Source organism: Dendrobates tinctorius, unplaced genomic scaffold (genome assembly GCF_039654945.1).
Source record: "Dendrobates tinctorius isolate UK_male_01 unplaced genomic scaffold, ASM3965494v1 ptg000022l, whole genome shotgun sequence".
Taxonomy (NCBI): Eukaryota; Metazoa; Chordata; class Amphibia; order Anura; family Dendrobatidae; genus Dendrobates; species Dendrobates tinctorius.
The window spans coordinates 47,776,316-47,794,582 of NW_027361690.1; the positions used below are offsets into that span (position 1 = coordinate 47,776,316).

The following is an 18,267-nucleotide window of genomic DNA, read 5'->3' on the forward strand; positions in this document are numbered from 1 at the left end:
CACCAAATACTGAAGGCGTGAATGAGGGCTAATACAAACACATCACCACTTCTGTATTTATCACCCATTCCTGGTTTTGGCTTACACATACTGAGGTAAAATACTGACCAAATACTGAAGGCGTGAATGTGGGCTAATACAAACATATCACCACTTCTGTATTTCTGTATTTATCACCCATTCCTGCTGTTGGTTTACCAATACTGAGGTAAAAAAGTCACCAAATACTAAAGGCGTGAATGTGGGCTAATACAAACACGTCACCACTTCTGTATTCATCACCCACTCCTGGTTTTGGCTTACAAATACTGAGGTAAAAAACTCACCAAATACTGAACGTGTGACTGTGGCCTAAATGTTGCCTGGTGTGCTCTGATGATATCTACACCTTACTGTTACAGCAGATGCCCCAGGGTCAGGGTAGTAAATCCCCTCAGACCTGTGGATGCAGCTTTATTTCCTGCCATATTGGTGCCATGCTCTTGGTTTACTCATGTGGCTTGTTTATATCTTATGGCAACAATTGCTTGCTCTGTCTGCCCACATTTCTGCCATCCAGGGCATATATTATTTACTGCTGGAGCAGGCAGTGGAAAGCTGTAGCCACACATCATTTTTTATCCAGCCCTTAATCATGACTACAGAAATGTAAAGACTTGACATTTTAAGATCCATAGACATTTGATAGAAAGTGGCCATGATAAATCCTGGACGGTGGTATGATTGCTTCTTCTATGGTCTTCTGTGCAGCAAGAAAGGCACCTGCACCCTTCCCTGTAGATACTGGGGAACTACAAATACCAGCATTCCATAAATGAGGTATTGCTGACCTTGACTCACTGTTCTGTCAGTGACATAAATTGCTGCAGTATGGAGATGCAGAAGAGGCAGAAGCCATGATGAGAAATACATAATGTGCATCCAGTGCCACTAATTCATATGTACTAGAGGCGATTAATGGTGATATTAGTGGGGGAGGGCTCAGCTCCATCATCAACATTATGTGGGTATCCTGCTTTTTTTTTTTAGCAACATTCATTCATTTGAATAGAAAGGGAGTAGTGTATGCCAACCTCATATGGCCTCTGTGTGCCAGGCTGCCATGCCTCAGTTGGGAAGAGTAGATGTGAAGGACATGTCCAGCACCAGTGTCTGATGGATCACAGTGCCGCCTCTAAAAAGGTTCATTCCCAGCAGATCTCCATCGGTGCCATTATCCTGGAATGGTCTGACTCCCAGATATTCACCAGCAGAAGGTAAGAATTGCTGCCTATCTCCTAATAACCCTAAAATGCCAGCTCCCTCCTCACTTTCCACCTCACTACCTTCTGGTTGGAGATGACAGTGTGGCCGGAGCCTCGCTGCACCTGGCACTGTGCAGAGGACAAAGTTTCATGGATCGGGCACATTCACCTCCAGAGCTGCCACTCACCACTAGCACACTGTGTGCCGCCATCTCTTAGAGATTTGTAAGCAAATATATTCTATACAATTATCTTTTTGTATTCTGTATCTATAACACAAACCCACGCACCTATGTATGAATAGCATGTCTCACATAGTAGGCACATACTCTGCAGCACCCCCATAGGCTGGGGACTCTCAGCAATGCATGTGTCATAAAATGTACCTCTGTATCCTCTATTAGGAATATATATATATGTATATGCCTAAGAAGGCACAGAGGTACATTTTATTATACATTAGTAGCATTATTTAAAGTCACAACACTTGGAGTATATATATATATATATATATATATATATATATATATATATATATATATGCATGCATGTTCTACTTTAAATATATGTACGCTACAGTAACTATACGTGTGTATATACATATAAATGTTGATACATTAGTGCAATCTTAGATTTACATTTTATATTTTACTATTATTTGCTGTACACAAATACATAGCAATTGTAATCTCATATAATTGGTTATTATTTCAGAAACTACAAGGTTTTTTTCAATATTATTTATTTCATCAACTAGACTTACAGCTTTGTAAAAAAAAAAAACAACAAAGCACAATAATCATCATGTACATTTTATTACCCCCAAAATATTTCAAGCTTCAAATTAAAAGAAAAACTGTGTTATTTATTCCGGATACTGTGTATTTGTTCATTTTGGTTTGAAATGAATTGGCATCTGATAGATCACCTAGCTATGAAAGCACAATCCTACAGTAAGGGGATCAGCAATATGGGTCCAAAATGCATGTCACCCTAGAATCCAGGTCACCCTAGAATGCATGTCACCCTAGAATCCATGTCACCCTAGAATCCATGTCACCCTAGAATCCATGTCACCCTAGAATCCAGGTCACCCTAGAATGCATGTCACCCTAGAATCCAGGTCACCCTAGAATCCATGTCACCCTAGAATCCATGTCACCCTAGAATCCAGGTCACCCTAGAATGCATGTCACCCTAGAATCCATGTCACCCTAGAATCCAGGTCACCCTAGAATGCATGTCACCCTAGAATCCATGTCACCCTAGAATCCAGGTCACCCTAGAATGCATGTCACCCTAGAATCCAGGTCACCCTAGAATGCATGTCACCCTAGAATCCATGTCACCCTAGAATCCAGGTCACCCTAGAATGCATGTCACCCTAGAATCCATGTCACCCTAGAATCCAGGTCACCCTAGAAGGCATGTCACCCTAGAATCCATGTCACCCTAGAATCCAGGTCACCCTAGAATCCAGGTCACCCTAGAATGCATGTCACCCTAGAATCCATGTCACCCTAGAATCCAGGTCACCCTAGAAGGCATGTCACCCTAGAATCCATGTCACCCTAGAATCCAGGTCACCCTAGAATCCAGGTCACCCTAGAATGCATGTCACCCTAGAATCCATGTCACCCTAGAATCCAGGTCACCCTAGAATCCAGGTCACCCTAGAATGCATGTCACCCTAGAATCCAGGTCATAGGCCCCGTAGTATAAACGCAGACATATAGATATCATTTTTGTTTTCCATGAAGACAACTGCTCGTAGTTTTCTATTTCGCATTATCAGATCATAAAACAAATTCCAATGAAACTAGGCGGTTATCAGTTTTTGCTTTTGTTTAATAATTAGAATTCAGCAAATATAAAGCTGCAGATCCAAGTTTAAACCCTTTTCTTAATCTCATCTTCCAGAGTTGTAAAGTGACCCTTAATTTACAGAATGATTTCGCTTTTATCAGCTTAGACGAATTCGCAAACCTTCTGCGTTTGGAGTTTTTTTTTTTTTTTTTTTTCGTCGCGCAGTTGCTTGTTTCCTAACTGTGCCACTAGAGGGCGGTGTTGCCTGACACCTTTACCAATAAAATCATCATTTTTTTTTTAATATTTATATTATATATGTTTTCCTATACATTGTAAAAGATCGAGCCTCAGATCCTGAGGAGTAATAATTAATATTAATCAGGAGAACTGAAGGAACAAATGCACTAAGTGATATACAGAAATAAGACACAGAAATGGGGGGGGGAACCTGTGCTGATTTTTTATTGCATTCTCATGTACCAAAACTAAAAATGTATCTATCTATCTATCTATCTATCTATCTATCTATCTATCTGACTATCTATCTATCTAGTGACCACACTTACCTATCTTATGTAATCTATCCTATGGCATTAGTGACCCTGAAGGCTAGCCCTCTATTCTCTGGTTTTAGCACCTAAGCCTTGTCTACAATATAGCCCTATAAATGTTTAGCTGTGTCAGACAAGTGCTCTTGCATTGTACATGTAGTCTCCAGTAAATCTGCATGTAGGAATGGCATGAACAGATAATAGGGGTCTCCAGGCTCCATTGTAAGGGGAGAGTGGACCATCAGTATGATGTAGACACTTGATAGTAAAATCACAAAGCTCAGGATCATAGGTCAAGCAGTGCTCTATTATGGGGCTGACCCCTGCTCTCCAGGGATCATAAACAGGTCACCCCTGAGCCCGGCTGCTGGATTCCTATACGTTTAATAAGGATGTCACATTGCTCTGTGTGGGTCCAGAGTGTATCGCATCGTGTATCTCAGCGCTGCTCAGTGCAACAACACTTATTTGTAAGCAGCACATCACAGGTATTGATCAACTGATCGCCAGGAACTGCAGCAAGAGCTCGTGCTTATTGTGCCTGACCTGCAGAGACTAATATGTGCCCGGTGCAGCTGTAACTGGGCTGCTGAGTGTGCGACCGATTCCTACAGGAGCCTCGATCGTCATTAACATTTATAATACAGAAATATATATAACATGGGAAGAACCGCGGCCACATGATTATTTTTTAGGAGCGGAAATACTAAACACCCAAGTAAAATCTGATGAAATGTGTGTGTGTGCAGAAGCAATCATCCGATCACACTCATCTGGGTGACACATTCTACACGGGCAGATAGGGCAATGTGGAAGCCGATCGCCTGTCTGGTGACATCGCTACAACCCGGCGATCAGAAGGCTGGAGGACCGCAGACCTGTCCTGTGTGCACAACGTGGGAAAAAATAGGAATATTCCGAAGTTATAAGGTTTGTTTTTTTCATAAGGAAGTGAGGGAACAAATAAGTGAACGTTATAGAGGGGGGATAGGAAAGGTTAAAATATCCGAGACGTTTTGTTATAGAACCAGATTTAAAATTGTTATTAACGCATCGGATAATAGTATTCGGTGGGGGATAGAAGGGGATAGAAGGGTGTCATCGGGCACAACCACTCACTGTAGGGTGGAAGTCACAATGTGCTTCCCATAGGAATTGCAGGTAAACTGTGTGCCCCAAAGGGTTAAATTACAAACTCAGAACTGCTACATATGTAGACGGTGTATATATATATATATATATATATATATATATATATACATATATACACACACACACAATCAGCCCTGACTCTACTATCCAGTGAGTGCACATGCTAGGAAAATTAATCTTCAAATAACTCCGACTATTATTGTTACAATGATTGGTAATAATAGCAATAAAATTAATAGTAGTAATGATAATATTTGTTTTTACTTTAATGAGTATAGCATCAAATCTGGTACATTTATATTAAAATAACGTCTTAAGCTCCTAGTCTTCTTATACAGGAAAGATCTATATCTTTGTACCGTGTTAGCCAGTGGATAGAAAAATATTCAGGATTGAGAGTCCTCAGTGGTTGATACCTTTTAATGGCTAACTGAAAAGATGGTAACACATTGCAAGCTTTCGAGACTACTCAGGTCTCTTCATCTCAGGTCTCTTCATTAGTCTAGCCTGATGAAGAGACCTGAGTAGTCTCGAAAGCTTGCAATGTGTTACCATCTTTTCAGTTAGCCATTAAAAGGTATCAACCACTGAGGACTCTCAATCCTGAATATTTTTCTAGTCTTCTTATAGCCACTGAGCTGGAAGAATGATTGATTGAGAAGGGGTGCAGGGCACAGTGCCCACATGCTGCCTGCTCCCCTGTAAGTAACATGGACTTCTAGTGCCCGTGAACTGGAATATCTTTGAGTCCGATCACAATGTAGCCATAGTACTGTAGAAATAATATATATATATATATATATGTGTGTGTATATATATATATGTAGTGATAATATATGGGCTGTATATATATGTAGTGATAATATATGGGCGGTGTATATATATATATTTATATATAGTGATAATATATGGGCTGTATATATATATATATTTATATATAGTGATAATATATGGGCTGTATATATATATATAGTGATAATATATATTTATGTAGTGATAATAAATGGGCTGTATGTATATATATATATATATATATATATATGTAGTGATAATATATAGGCTATACTTCTGCTTTTGAAGTTTGCTCTCCCTCAAATACCAGTTGTGGAACTCCTGATCTTCAGCCCTGGAGCTCCTGCTATGGCACAGGGTGGTCGCACAGGGTGGTCGCAGCTGGCCATACACTTGGTGCAGGGTCTCCGGTTCCCATCTCAGCATTAGGCTCCATTGCTTGGATCCACAGTACACGGAGAGAGTTGGCTGAGATTTTAGGAGCAGCAGCAGCAGGCAGTGTAAAGTGATTTTATAGGTGACGTATGATCCTACGTGGGCAGCCTGCACCCAGATGCCACATCTTATAGGCTTTTCCTCCTGAAGTGACATCTGCTTGCGGATTTCATTCCCCCCTCAGTCTTCCCTGGTCAGGAGACGGCCCCATAGCTCCACAGACCTGCTACCCATCATAGCAATAGAGGCAAAGATGTGGGGGAAGGGGGAGAGGGGTGGGGGAGACCCCGGCAATACCACATCATTTGGCAAAACCCACCCTTTCGGGACCTGGGGTACTGACCTGAGAATGGGAGCAGGTACCCGGACATTCCTAAGGTAAGGAAAGTCCACTTCTAATATCACTAATATCTCATATTAGGACTAAATGATGTGCAGTATGAGGTGGCTGATGTAGCAGAGCTCAGCTACAGAGCTGCCCGCATATTGTGGTCACACTACTCCGTCCTGGTAAGACAGCAACGACAGAACATAGCCGGCTCTGCTGCTTCTTACATGTAGAATTTACTATTAGCTTTGTCTACGTTTCTATGTATGAAATCATATCTCTACACTATGGATTATATTATTTTTATAATTTATATTTCTATAACAAACACACACCACCATATATATGTGAGAGAGAGTGCATAAACAAGTGTATCATACAGAGATTTCATATATATGTATATATACTGTATATGTACACACAGATGCATGCACATATAAACATACAAATACACATGTACACACATGCACATACAGTATATACACGCACATACATATATATATACACACACACACATATATACACACAAATACACACATATCTATGTACACACACAAATACGCACATATCTATATATATACACACATATATATATACACACACACACACACACATATCTATATATGCACGTAAATATATGTACACTTATATGCACATGTACACACATATACACACACACACACACATATATATGTATATATAGTATATACACACACACATATATATATACTGTATGTATATATATATATACACATATACACACATATATGCGCACATTTCTAATTGTGCACACTGGCATTAGTGGCTAGCTGTTGGCACAGGTTTGGGTGTGCCAGTCCCCTTTCAGGTGAATGGTAAATGAGCTCCAGCCTGGGTCCTGAGGTAGGGCCCGGTCCTGAGGTGGGGCCCGGTCCTGAGGTGGGGGCCCGGGCCTGAGGTGGGCTCCTCGGCTCCCTGCAAACCCCCGGGGATTGTGTGTGTATTATATTTCCCTTTGAACTCTATAAGCAGTGAATCCCCCCTCTCAGCTCGCAGCCTCGCCGCTGTGCCCGACCATCCCTGCCCGGGCTGGCAATCAGCTCTCTATGGGAATACAATAGGGCCCCAGTGTGACCTGAACAAAGAAGTAGGAACTAGTTAAAGTGCAGGACACGTCTCCTGCCCGGGTGCTTCAGCCCAATAGAAAGGCACGAGAAAGAAAGAAAGCACTTTTCTTTAGGCTGGTGAGAAAATACTTAGGGTAAAAGTCTGCTTGGCGTCTTTATTTCAGTGCCAATGGAGCAGATATAATTCAATAGGAAACTGGGAGAAAAGCTCGTCAGTCTGGCTGCAAAGTTAAGGAAATGCTCCATTCATTCATTATTACCACAACAACTCAACTTTCAACTGGGGGCTGCACAGGATGAGCTAATACCTTATATATTATTATTATTATTATTATTATTATTATTATTATTAGTAGTAGTAGTAGTAGTAGTATCTTTGTTATTATTGTTATTATTATCATCTTTATTATTGTTGCTATTAATTATAAAAAAAAATGACACATGTATATTAAATTCAACTTAAAAAAAATTGCTATTAAATATAATTAATAAGATCTTGATGTTACACACATTACTGCAAACATCTGGAGTACGCACATTTCATAGGTAATTTCTAGTTTGTATTCTGATATTCCTTGCTTATTCTTACCTGTGCTTGAGTAACAAGCAAGCTAAATATTGGGGCTTCTATTGTAGAAATGTGCAATCATAGCACATAGGAGACAGAGGGATTGTTGTGTGCAGTGTGGAGCTGCTGTGCATCCTCCTCTCCCTTCATACATAGCATTGGGAGCTAGTATATCATCGAGCAGAGCTCAGTTTGTTCATTGTCTCTTTTCTGCATAATGATATATATATACACACATATATAGATAAAATCCCTCCATTGGTTGTTTTGCCTGTTCCTTAGCAGGTGTGCAGCTCTGCAGATCACTGCATTGTCTTCCAGGCCTATTAATGTTTGAGTAATATGAAGGTATATGATATGGAGTGAGACTGTAGTAAGGATTGGTGAGTATTGTCTGTGTGCTGTATTCTGCATCCCCCTCCCCCTTACTGATAATAATTTGTTCCTATGGCCTGGGTGGGGTTGCGGCTTTGCATGGGTTAATGGGATTGCTCCTGAACTTGGCTGACTGTCCATCCGTCTGCAGTTTGATGGATCGCACATCCCGCTGGTAAGTTCAGCAGCCGGGGTCCTGAGCCTGAGAAGCCCCCTGCCCAAGCCCCTGCCCGGCCTGCCTGCAACCCATCCCGCGTTGCAATAGAAGGATTTCTGCTTTTTTCTTTCTTGTTCTAATTCATCAAAGAAACTTGTAAATTGCTGTGAATCCTGCGGCCCTGATCCCCCGCAGATCAGCCCTTTTCTCTCTATAGACCCTGATATAATGGGATAATTCAAAGGTGCTATGTATAGGGCCATTGGCCGGCTAACAGGATAGCATTAGGGCTTTGTGCTTTGTTAATCTAAGTTAATTTTCAGCATTTGGACAGCGCCTTGTAAACTGAAAGAGATCAAGGCATTTCTGGGGCTACAAGGGAAGGAATACTGGTGACACAATGGGGTCCTGGTGTCTACAAAACGCACCTTACAATGGAGTGTGCGACAGAAAGGCAGGATTTACAGCCAGAGAACTTGGGGAAGACCCCCTCTCCCACTGCAGGCTGGGGGCTTCCTATCTACCACCGCAACAGCTCCCACAGCATTGTGCCTTATGGCTGCTATTAATGCTCTGCTGATGTCTTCTTCTACATGGTACAATGCATCAGTGAGATATACACACATATATATTCAGCTCAAAAAATAAAGGGAACACTACACAATACAATGTACTCTTTAGCGTTCCCTTTATTTTTTGAGCAGTATATATATATATATATATATATATATATATATATATATATATATATATACAGATATTCACACTTATATAGATGATCCCCAACCAAGGTGTAGGTGTATGCTAGAAGACAGTCCACAACCTAACAATCATTACACAATAGAATCTCCACGGTAATTTAGGGAGGAAGTTGGTCACGTGATGCCAGCAATTAGGGCTTTATGAGAACTTGTAATTCTAGGTGACAGGTTAGGGGCAATGCCTACAGAGCAGCTTTGTAAAGAGCACACCTGGAGGTATGGGCGCACAGGGAAAATCAGCAAATGCTTATATACACACATACATATGTATATATATATACATACAGTATATATACATATATATGTGACAGGATTGCTGCTTGCTGATGGTGCAGCTCCCGCCACCCCCACCCTTTCCCTTTCTCCCATTCTCTCTCCTCTCTCTCTCCCTCCCATCTCCCCTCGTCCTCCCCCTCCTCACTTGCTCTGTCCTCCCCCTGCATCTTCCTCCTCCTCTGCTGTGCAGTGGTTGGAGTGTGTGGGATGCTGCTGCGGTGACATCACTGCGGACTCAGCCTGCTACCACACACAGCTGCTGGAATAGGAGCAGAGCCTTGAGGATGCCCGGAGCCCGGCCAGGTGCCATGCCTTGGGAGCTGCCAGAGGAGGAGCAGGCACCTTGGTGGCGGTGATGGGGCAGGAGCCACGCTTGCGGGAAAGATCCCCGCCGCTCGCCCGCCGGTTTCTGCCTCCCATTCACCCACTGCTGGGCTGCCTGTAAGTGTGGGGACCCAGCACTGCTGCCGCCTGCACGGCTGTGACACCTTGGAGGAGCATTGTCCTTCCACACACACGCTCAGGATCACATAGACACAATGGCACTGGCTGTTAGTTCTAGGCCACAGGGCTAGTGGGGGGCAGCTTGCCCAGGAAGAGCCACGCTGGCCACTCACGTGAGGATTATGGCGGTGTGTCACTGCATAGCTGTGGATCTCATTCATGGTGGAATGCCGAGCCTGCACTTGAACCCTTTGACCAGGTCATCCTGAGAGGCCAGCCATGCTTTATCTTTCTCCAGCAAAGTGTCTCTGTGCACAGAAGAAGAGAAAGGACTGTGGGGTAAAGGCCTCTCACCGGCGACAGCACAAACTCTCCATTTTCTGGCTCTATATTGCTTCTTCCATCAGCCAGACAGGATGTGTCCATGTGTAGGTATCGATGAGTGCAGCTCTGCTGGACCCTGTGCATTCTGTTACATCGCTTCTGCTGTAATTATGCAGATTATTGGTGATAGCCATGCGAACAACTTCATTTTGTATAACGGCTCAGAGTTTAGGTGAATTTTAGGAAGATATAGTTTTGGGGATATGAAAGTCAGATGTAAAAAACTGTGACCCCCACAGATATGTAGAGTGTGTGTATGAGGATGGAACTATAGAAATGAGAACTAGATGATGTGAGGTCTAGTCAGGCTCTCTGCACTGGGATCTCTGCGCTGAAAGCTGGAGATTTGCAGATTATGGTATCATATATGTCCAGGCCTCAATTCATCATTGCAATATTGTGCATATATATATATATATATATATATATATATATACCTTATCCTCACCCTCTCTCGCTATATATCATATTGAGAGAGTGAGGATAAGGTATACTCTGCTGCCTGCCTTCGGCATTATACCTCTCTCGGTACATGTATTTCTAGAATAACTTCATTGGCCTCTGTGCACTGTGTCCACATACCTCCATATAAATGGGCCATTACAGTGTGTGGTACATGCAGAGTTTTGGAGGAAGGTTATTTTAAGTAGTAATTAGTGCAACCGGCAATTGACGTTTAATATGAATAGGGTTATTACAGGTAGCCTAAAAAATAGCATGACCTATTTAAAGGCAAATGACGTGACAGTGCCACCTTTGTAAAAATCCCATCCTACATTGGCATTTTAGGTGGTGGCTTGCTATGACTGGTGGCCCGGATACAGTTAATGATGGCAGTCCTGATAAGTGGCATTGTGGTTATTTAGCTGTCTTTACTGGAGACCAGGAAATTCTATGCACAAGCCAGAGAGCGAGAAAGAGAGAGAGGGAGTGAGAGGGAGAGGAGAGAGAAGAGACGGAGGCGAGATAGAGAGAGAGAAAGAAAGAGAGAAGACAGGGAGGAGAGATAGAGAGAGAAAAAGAAAGAGAGAGAGGGAGAGGAGAGAGAAGAGACGGAGGAGAGATAGAGAGAAGAGAGGGAGGAGAGATGGAAAGAAAGAGAGAGAGAAAGAGAGAGAGAAGAGAGGGAGGAGCGATAGAGAGAGAGAGAGAAAGAGAGAGAGAGGAGAGAGAAGAGACGGAGGAGAGATAGAGAGAAGAGAGGGAGGAGAGATGGAAAGAAAGAGAGAGAGAGAGAAAGAGAGAGAGAAGAGAGGGAGGAGAGATAGAGAGAGAGAAAGAAAGAGAGAGAAAGAGAGAGGGAGAGGAGAGAGAAGAGACGGAGGAGAGATAGAGAGAAAAAGAAAGAGAAGAGAGGGAGGAGAGATAGAGAGAGGGAGAGAAAGAGAGAGAGAAAGAAAGAGAGAGAGAAGAGAGGAGAGCTAGAGAGAGAAAGAAAGAGAGAGAGAAAGAGAGAGAGAGAGAAGAGAGGGAGGAGAGATAGAGAAAGAGAAAGAAAGAGATGGAAGAGAGGGAGGAGAGATAGAAAGAGAGAGAGAAAAAGAAAGAGAGAGAAAGAGAGAGAGAGAGATGGCCTTTAGCTTCCTACTGCTCTTCAAACCTTAAATCACTGGTATCATTGTTGTAGGGTATTAGTATGAAGATGCATATATAATATTGGTGATTTCAGGATTAATGGAGGTAATATAATAAGGGCACAGTCACATTCATAAAGGTATCTATCTATCTATCTATCTATCTATCCCATATCTATCTATCTTATTATCTATCTATCTATCTTATTATCTATCTATCTATCTATCTATCTATCCCATATCTATCTTATTATCTATCTATCTATCTATCTATCTATCTATCTATCTATCTGTCTGTCTGTCTGTCTGTCTGTCTATTATCTCCTTCTTATTATTATAATCATTATTTAATGTGCTTGAATTTAAAAGGAATAGTTGAAGAATTACACTATTTATAGTGTCTTTTATTAGCTCTCCTTGCTACACATATAAAGATATGTAGCTTCCCACACCAGAATTATTTTATTTTGCAGGGTAATGATACATTTAATTTAAGCTTTTAATTTGCAGACAAAAATAGATCCTTCCTTGTTAGTAGAGAGAAGGTGAATTTTCAGCACCTTGGTCAGCGACGCCTCATAGTAGCCGCCACCTCCAGCAACCCGGAGAAAGCATGGGAAGGCACCTGGTCAACTATTACCTGGCAAATCTTGTATTATTTTACTGAAAATAAACCTACACGATGAGTCTAAGCTCTGCGCTTCATCTTTTTGCCATAAGGCATATTTAACAACTGAGCTTTACACTCCCTATATACCCATATTGAAAGCCAAAGAAGCAAGAATTAAAAATTAAAAAGGAGAAAAAGACAAATAATAGTACAAACATGGGAAAAATAAATTCAACTGTAGTATTTTACCAAAATGTATCAATTTTATTTGATCAATTTATCAACTGAGTGACCTAAACGCTAGTGTTATTTTGCTTTTTTTATTAGTAGTTAGTGTGCCCTTAGCAAGAAATAATCGTCTGAAATTTTTTTATTCACACCATAAAATATTTAATATATATTTATTTATATTTACTCACGTTTTAAGCATTGTCTGGAATCAAAAGAAAAAAAAATCTGTTCACACCTTTGATGATGATGGGGGAAATAAATTTTATTTAAAAAAAGGTAGTAAAAAACACGATCTTCATGCACAATAACAATAATGTGATTTAATAGATACAAATAATAGGATATTTTATATGAAAAAACATAATATATTAAAAAAAATAGGAATCGAAGCATTTATTCTGCAAGCCTGGCTATAGTGCATAATGGAAAGCAGTGCCTGTCACCAGATTGTAATATATGCAGGATATTTGCCCCATTTTTCACTTTACTCACCTCCTATTTTAAACGGTTTTTCCAACGTTTTTTTTGGAGTAACAACACAGAAATTGATAGAAATTTAACTTTTAAAAATACACTTCAGCATGTAACACACACACACACACACACACACACACACACACACACACACACACACACACATATATATATATATATATATATATATATATATAAAACATGTGTACATACTTATATATATTTCCATCTGTCATGCATCTGTCAAAGTCAAGCTACCATTTTAATAGTAATATTTGTTATATTTCTCGCAATGGAAAGTCAATTAACCCTTTAAACATGTGGAAGCTTATGAGAATCAAAGGAGAACCTTTGGAGGCCCTAATCCTTCTGCAAGGTCGCCAATGTATTGTGTTTTATTTAGCATCTTATATTCAAATAATTACCATCATCATCATCATCATCACACTTATCCACACCTCGCTTTTCTCTAATTGCAATGCCGTTTTCTTTAAAATATTTGATGAAAGAAAAAATGTAGGTAATCCTAATGGATAGAAATAGGGGGTTTTACTGGATGTTTCCATGTTTGTAAAAATACACAATCCTGGATAATACTGAAGCAAAGCTAGGTGTCTTGTAATGCAGAAACATATAGTAGCAGCAATTTTATTCTTTGGTGCACAAGTACTGAAAGTGAAAAATATATATGTGTGTGCATATATATATATAATATATATATATATATATATATATATAATAATATATATATATGTAGGTATATATCTATATACATATATTCAATTTTGTATTAGTTGTACTTCTTTCTGCTATGCGTTTTTTCGTACTTTTCTGTATATTTGTATATTTATTTGCTGTGCTGCTGTTTTCCATGTTAGTCCCATATTTTGTGTGGTGTGCTCTAGTGGATTGTCCTTAAGGAGTTCAAGTCTCTAACATAATGGCCCATTTCATATCAAAAGAGCGGGAAGCTGGTGGGATTCAAATCTCTGCCTTTGAATGGGTCCCACCTAGGGTGATGTCAGTGTTCTCCCCAGCCTATTATTAGCAGGCAGACGTCATAGTTGGGGGCTCAGCCTCTCAGGACCTCAGGGTATGGCCTGCCTCCCCACTAGTGAGGAGCCACCAAGGTTCCCAGGAGGAGGCAGTGATGGATCTCCATGGCCAGCCTGTTTCTTACACCTCTTCTCTTTTTCCTTTCTTGTTCCTGCTAGATGTTTTATTGGGAAAGATCCTGCCAGCCACTATGGAAGCAGGGTGGGGAGTTTGTTTCTATCTTTGGTTATCTAGCTGTATGAGTTTAAATCAGCCGTCATAAAGCTAGATAACCGAAAGTAGGAATCACTTCCATGACGTCATAGACCAACATGATGATGTCTGATCTGTCTGATGAAGGTGCTGCTGGAGTCCAGGCGCTGCTCCACCAAGGTAAGGTCCAGAGGGGTCACTAGGGTGAATGCCTGGGTTATGTGTTCATGTATCATTTGGAGTGAATGTCCATACTCGGCAAGTAAGACAGGTATAGCAATGCCTCTCACAGCCCGAACTTCTTCCACAGGGCAAGTTCTTGATAATTGTATCATTTCCATGGGCAGTGGCAGCTTTCTTTGTGCTGTTTTGGAGGGGGGGGGGGGTTTAGGAGTGAAGTGAAGCAAAGAGGAACAGAGGAGGTGGAGGGAGCCCACATCCACCTTCCAGGGTAGTCTTCTCCAGCTGGACCTTACATCTCTATACATTTACAGAAATGTACCACTGGATACACTTGTCTTCCTTCATTAGACCTATCATTGAAAAACAGCATAAGACATGAGCACGGAAATATTTAAGAAAATGGTGAAATCAACATGCAGTTTCCATGGCAACACAAAATACTGCACCCACATTTAGCTGTCATTTGTAGTCAAAATGCGCTTTGTGTGATCATCAGAGGAAATATACTGGGCGAAGAATTCATTTATAACATCGGGATGGCTTTCCTATATATATACAGATAATATATATATTATTTCTTACAAAATTTCCCTTAATTCTTTAATTTACTCATGGAAAAGATAAGAAGATGTCGAACTTTATCTATCAAACATATGAGCAGATGATTGCTATAAAAATGTATTTGGCTGTTTTTATTTTTGAAAATAGTCAGTGCGGACATTATTGCATAATTCTGGATCTGTATATTCTACTATTATTCAAAGATATCCATTGTCTATCTATCTATTATCCCATGTCTATCTATCTATCTATCTATGTATTATTTATCTATCTATCTATCTATCCCATATCAATCTATTATCTATCTATCAATCACCCTATACCATATCTATCTATCTATCTATCTATCTATCTATCTATCTATCTATCTATCTGCCTATCCCATATCTATCTATCTATCTGTCTACCTATCCGTCTTTTATCATCTATCTATCTATCCCATATCTATCTATCTATCCATCTATTATCTATCTATCTATCTCATATCTATCTATCTATCTATCTATCTATCTATCTATCTATCCCATATCAATCTATTATCTATCTATCTATCTATCTATGTATTTCTATCTATCTGTTCATCCCATATCAATCTATTATCTATCTATCTATCCCATATCAATCTATTATCTATCTATCTATCAATCACCCTATACCATATCTATCTATCTATCTGCCTATCCCATATCTATCTATCTATCTGTCTACCTATCCGTCTTTTATCATCTATCTATCTATCTATCTATCTATCTATCTATCTATCCATCTATTATCTATCTATCTATCTATCTATCTCATATCTATCTATCTATCTATCTATCTATCCCATATCAATCTATTATCTATCTATCTATCTATGTATTATCTATCTATCTATCTATCTATCTATCTGTTCATCCCATATCAATCTATTATCTATCTATCTATCTATCTATCTATCTATCTATCTATCTATCTATCTATCCCATATCAATCTATTATCTATCTATCTATCAATCACCCTATACCATATCTATCTATCTATCTATCTATCAATCTATCTATCTATCTGCCTATCCCATATCTATCTATCTATCTGTCTACCTATCCGTTTTTTATCATCTATCTATCTATCTATCCCATATCTATCTATCTATCTATCTATCTATCTATCTATCTATCTATCTATCCATCTATTATCTATCTATCTATCTCATATCTATCTATCTATCTATCCCATATCAATCTATTATCTATCTATCTATCTATCTATCTATCTATCACCCTATACCATATCTATCTATCTGCCTATCCCATATCTATCTATCTATCTATCTATCTATCTATCTGTCTATCTATCTGTCTACCTATCCGTCTTTCATCTATCTATCTATCTATCTATCTATCTATCTATCTATCTATCTATCTATCTATCCCATATCTATCTATCTATCTATCTATTATCTATCTATCTATCTATCTATCCATTCGTTTTGAGTGACTGTTGAGCTTCCTTATCTCATTCCGGTTCGGGTCATTACTTTCTCTTGTAAATCTAATTATATCCATCTAAGAAGTCCTTACATGACTTTGCATTTGTTGCCATTTCTGTATACAAGAGTGCAAATAAGAATTCTTGTGCACGGGGTGCTCACAGGTAGTTGTGGAATTACAGGTCTCAGCATTTCTTCCATATTTGTACTACGAATGACTTTATAATGAAGTTGCTTTATAGACACAGCTTTGATTTAATTGTGCAGTGAGGGTTGACAAGAACTGGGGGCACATGGGCTATGTGCAAGATCTCAGGTAAAGGTTGGGGGAGGGGGCTTTAGAATATGAGTGACCAGAATTAAACCACATTGAAAAGCATTACTAATCCAACTTTAGTGTAGTAATCCTGAGATTTACTGGGACCTCTATCCAGTGAGTGAATTAAAGGTGCAACAAGATTTTTATGATTTTGTTCTGGTGCTCAACAGTGAACAAGGCCTAAGATAAGGCCGGGGCACACCATGATGTAGGAGATGAGAATCCTTTCCCTAATAGGTTTAGTCAGTGGTGTAATTTAAAGCTGGTGGGCCCTAATGCAAAATCTCCAATGGGGACCCCAACTAGAATAAGCCTTTAATATCATTGGTCATTTCATATGGGCCAAGAGGACCTTTTCTGGCCACCTAAGTCTCAGGGCCAGGGTGTGATTGCAACCGCTGCAAACACTATCATTACACTCCTGGGTTTAGTATCTGCAATGTGTAATTGTAGTGCTTGTTGTGCAGCTTGTGAGAAGCCTGTGGCAGCTCAGTGCTTGATGTTGGGGACTTTGTTTGCCAGATTTGCACTGGTCTTACCAGATATAGGACTCTGATCTCGGGTCAGTGGACTACATCATTCAGGGCATGTGGAGCTCAATAGGGATGTCCTGTGTACCTCAGCTCTTCTGAAGGAGGGCTTTAAGTGGGATAGACTCATTCACGTCCAAGCTGCTCTTAGCAATTGAAACTGTGGACTTGAAAAGAAGGCAATTTCTTAAATGCTGGGACCTTGGCCCAGGCTAATTGGTTTTGGTAGAAGGAGAGGACTGATTTGTGAAAATCCCAAATAGGTCTTTCCCACGCCATATCCACCACTCTGCTCCTAAGAAAAGGCACAAGGTAAACATTCAAAGATTTAAGGGTCTTAGCTAATTAAGTACATATATGCACCAGCACTGAAAAAAAAGTCTCACTGGACCTTATAGATTTGGGAATGCCAGTATATTACTACTGAGTTTGGTATGTGTGTATATTTAGTTGCACCTTTTATTCACAATGTATGGTTTACACCATCTCAAACATTCACAAATTGTTTATGCACACAGTTCACAAAGATATATACATATACAGTATATATATATATATATATATACCTTTAGATATAGAGATACCTTAATATATACATGTTAAAAGATTTCAAATTTAGAAGCCTGAAAATAAGTGCAGTATGAAAAAGAAGGATGGAAATACATTTTGCCAGATCTGTGGAT

The 18,267-nt window shown here is 39.9% G+C and overlaps 1 long non-coding RNA gene across 1 annotated transcript in view; it reads left to right on the plus strand.

Moving 5' to 3' along the window:
* The first annotated feature begins 14,078 nt into the window (after nt 1-14,078).
* The window catches only part of LOC141084182 (uncharacterized), a 64,167-nt gene continuing 59,978 nt past the window's right edge, over nt 14,079-18,267 (plus strand). The window contains exon 1 of the long non-coding RNA XR_012230943.1: nt 14,079-14,699. This is a non-coding gene — a long non-coding RNA (uncharacterized lncRNA). The remainder of the gene's footprint in view (nt 14,700-18,267) is intronic.